This window comes from Panthera pardus, unplaced genomic scaffold (assembly GCF_024362965.1).
Source record: "Panthera pardus isolate Hobbes unplaced genomic scaffold, ASM2436296v1 HiC_scaffold_16, whole genome shotgun sequence".
In the NCBI taxonomy this organism is placed as follows: domain Eukaryota; kingdom Metazoa; phylum Chordata; class Mammalia; order Carnivora; family Felidae; genus Panthera; species Panthera pardus.
This window is the reverse complement of record NW_026526721.1, coordinates 153,886,384-153,890,649: the sequence shown is the minus strand read 5'-3', so window position 1 is coordinate 153,890,649 and position 4,266 is coordinate 153,886,384. Positions and strand designations below refer to the sequence as shown.

At 39.4% G+C, this 4,266-nt stretch overlaps 1 non-coding gene across 1 annotated transcript; it reads right to left on the bottom strand.

Annotated features, from left to right (window-relative positions):
- Nucleotides 1-3,776: 3,776 nt before the first annotated feature.
- On the bottom strand, nucleotides 3,777-3,883 carry LOC128777492 (U6 spliceosomal RNA). Its single transcript, XR_008422740.1, has one exon. It is a non-coding gene; the product is annotated as a U6 spliceosomal RNA (small nuclear RNA).
- Between the last annotated feature and the right edge of the window lie 383 nt (nucleotides 3,884-4,266).

Sequence of the window (4,266 nt, the reverse complement as noted above, 5' to 3'; positions counted from 1 at the left end):
TGGCTTTTTAAAAATGGCCTAATCTATCACACCATCGAAGTTGAGATATTGAAAACATAATCAGTTCTGGGTTCCTAAAGTCCAGGAGGGGAGGCTGGGCTAATGAATGAATGGAGATTGATGAAGAAGAGAATCTTTCCAAATGCTGAGCCCCGATGTTGTCCGAAAGTTTAAAACACCATGAAATAAGGAGGAGACTGAAAAGTGGATCAGCAAGGTAAGAGGAAACCAAGTGAAAGTTGTATCCAGGAAGTTAAATTTGGCACAGAAATACACCAAAAATGACTATGCATTTGTTGTTTATGCAGTGCATAGTGGCTTTTCTGACAGTTAAATATCTTTGAAATTACCTGACCAACATAGTGACTGCTTTCTCTCTAGCCCTAGGCTAAGAGAGGGACAGTGGTTTATGTGAATACCAAAATTCTTCCTGTACTAAGCTCATTAAAAGATCTGAACTTCCATTAATATCCAGGGAAAGTAGGCCAGAAATTGTCTGCAATGCTAATGGGAGCTATGAATTTGAATTTTCATTGAAGTAATAAGGCCATGTGTTTCTAAACAGTGGTAAAACTCCGTGGTGAGGGCAATTGAAAGACATTCACTTTATACCCATGTTGAAAAGCATAATATTTATTAAACATCATCCTATACATAAAATCGTTCTAGGTCCTCCCAATTATGCAAAGTTGAAGGAAGCACTTGATCTTGTTATTCAATGGCTTGCCATTTAAATAAGGCTCCATAGATGAGACAATAAAGTCTATAAATTGCTAATGAGAAGAGTGATCATAGTCACACAGAGACATATCTATGCAAATCATGGAAAGATAAACTTAGCAATAGAGTATAGAAGAGAAGAACCAGGGAAAAAAAGAGAGAGAAAGAGAAAGTGAGTAAGCATTAGGGGGCCAGAGCAAAATCCCTACCAATTTGTAGTGTCTATAAACACATCTCTTAGTCTAATAAAAGGACCAGTTGCCATTTATGGTTTTTTACAATTTTTGGAGCACCATTCTAAGTACAACCATACCAATTCATATATTGGTTCCTCATAGCAACCCATAAGGTACAAGACATTGTTTTGTGCCTACACCACATTGATTGGCCCACTTGTGTTTCGTGCCCTTGGGCAGCATTGCCCACAAAAGCCTGCTTCCGTGGCTCTCTGTTTTCCTGCCCCTCAGACTACTTCTGAAGCCTGAGACCCACCCAGCAGGTATGCAGACACAGGTTGGGACAGTCCTCAACGAATGGGGGACAGGAGTCAGTGGATAAATACCTCGGCTTTCCTCCTTTTGGAGGGATCATTTTGAGATGCGTTCTATGTAGTTTCTCACACGACCCCTAGAGCGATTGGGCTTTAGTTGTCTACACAGACACTAGCTTAGCAATGCATCTTCCCTTACCTTTTCTTCCCTTACTGTTTCATTGACCTACCTTCCTCACTCTGCTTTCTGTATTAACTATACCCCAGTTCATGTGTCAGTCACTGTTTGTGGAGAACCCAAATTAAGGCAGGAAGGAATTGTTCCGCACTTTAACGGATATGAAAAGGAAGTCCCAAACATTTAAGAACTTGATCAAAATCATCTGCAGAAGTTATTAGAATCCAGATTGGCCCCTCATTTTCCAGCATAACACAATACTGGATCTCTCAGAATCAAGGTTTTCATTATTTATTTTTTACAGACAATAAAATATTTATAGACGGCACTGTGAAATTCTATGATTCCAAATGATAATATCTTATGCATAAAATAAGGAAGACATATTTCCTTGATATGAAATGAAGGCCTAGAACATTGAGAAAACCTCCCTCCTATTCTCGAAATAAATTATTAAAGGAATATTCTCATAGCTCAAGCCCTGAATGTTTTATTCTGATAGACAATGCATCGAAAGACCCCATTTTTAGGATTTTTGAAAGGTTTTTCTTTGTGATCTCTAACTTTTGGTTAAGATCCTTCCTCCTGGATTCACAAGGACTTAGATGACAATTGTAGCCTGCATTTACATACTATTTTAGTGTTTAACGTGCTTGCCCCTATGTTATTTCCCTTAACTGTTGCAACAACATTATGAGGTACATAAAATCATTTGACAGATGAGGAAACTTCATTGCAGCAATTGAATCTCGCCCCCACTCATGTACATGGCATATGGCAGAACCAGGTAATGAATCCACATCTTCTTGTAACCCGAGGCAGGGCTTTGTCTCCTGTAGCAGAGCCGTTTATGAAGTCTTTGCAGCCACTGCTGAGGAAAACAGTCAAGAATAAACTCTCTGGGTGGGCCAAGTGGAAAGGAGGTGGTTTAGGAGCGTTTATAAAGAGTTTCCCGTGCCTTGGCGTCTTTTAGTCTCTGCCTTTCCAAAGTCCATTCAGATGCATGGAGAAATTGGGTTCCAGTAGAAGGTACAGAAAAGAAACATAGTATGGTAGTGCCAGGTACTCAAGTTCTAGACCCTGACTCAAGTATTAGGCAATTATTCAACTCCACTGGAAGTTCCTACCACTCAACACGTCTTCAGTCTCTTCGCCCTCAGTTTCTTAATCCTGAGAGTGATACTGACAATGCTGTCTCAAACAAGTGCGTCATTGAACTTAACCTGAAACCAACAGAGTCAATTCGTAAATGGCTGTGGTCATCTTTTGCTGATTTCAAGCTTCTGGTTCTCCACACATGTGAAAAGGAGATAGCAAGAATCCGTGTCCGATTACTTCACATGGGCCCTTTCTTAAAAGGCAGGGAAATGACTTTCCAATTAATTTTTTCAATCTGAGCAGTTGTACAGAGCAAGATTTTCTATGGTCTTCACCTCTTTACTCCCCCCCCCCCCCACCGAGGAGTGAAAAATCCTTTATATCTGTCTGCATGGCATTTCAAGTGCCATATTAACAAGCCAACAGCAACCCCCACTCTTTTACCTTATCTACGATATCCCCAGCTCTGTTCGAATCTGTTGATTCCAAGTCTTTTTTTTTTCTCTGCAGGTTATTGATACTTTTCAAAACATTTTTTTTGGTAAAATACACAGAATATTTGTCTTCTCAACTGTTTCTAAATTGGCAGCTCAGTGGGGCGAAACACATTCACGTTGTCGTGCAACCATCACCACTGTTCATCTTCACAAACCCTTTGGCTCCGCAAAATCAATACTTTATACCGATTAGACAGCAACTCCCCTTCTCCTCTCACACCAGCCCCGGACAACAACCATTCTACTTTCTGTCTCTGAATTTGACTACTCTAAATACCTCCTATAAGTGAGATCAGGCAATATTTATCTTTTTGTGACTGGTTTATTTCACTTAGCAAAATGTCTTCTAGGTTTATCTACACTGACGCATGTATCAAATGACGCATGTTCATTTTTTAGGGCTAGATAATATTCTACTGTGTACCCATTCATCCACTGATGATGCTTGGATTGCCTCAACCTCTTGGCTATTGTCCACAGTGCTGCTCGGAACGTGGTTGTGTAAATATTTCTTCAAGATCCTACTTTTGGCTCTTCTGGATCGTAGAAGTGGAATTGCTACATCATTTGGTAGTTCCGTTTTAATTTTTTGAGAAAATTCCATGCTATTTTTGAGATGCATCTTTTTTCATTCGCACGGACAGTACGCAAGAGGTGTGAGGTGATAGTTGATTGTGGTTGTAATTTGCAATTACCTAGTGATTGCTAATGTTGAGCATCTTTTCACATGTTTGTTGGCCATTTGTATATCATTTTTGGAGAAGTCTCCATGCAACTCCTTTGCCCATTTTTTAAAAATATGGAACACTTCATGCATTTATATGTTTGTCCTTGCACCAGAGCGTGCTAAGCTTTTCTGTGTCTTTCTAATTTTAGTAGATGTGATACCAAAGCGAAAGCCTAAGTTGTTGATTCTTGATTTGCATTTGTAGTGTTTCATTAACACTTTCCTCTTCTCAACAAATCACCGTTCCCCACTATGCACCTACACTCAATACAGTTTTCCACAAAAATTAGAGGAGATTTGTATGCATTCTTAAACTTATTTCTTGTTCATATTCAAGTCAGTGGCTCTTTCCGTTGCTTGCTTACTGATGGTCTTTGAGTTTTATTTTTCTTTTGTTTTGTTCTGTGCTTGTTCATGTCACTAAGTTTAGGGAAGTGGAAAATTTTAAGGTCTGGCTTAATGATGCCACCTTAAACAGCCTGATGAAGGTAGAGATGACTAAGGAGCAATATTTCAACCTTGTGTCTAAACAGGACATTAATCTTGCCCTTTTTTT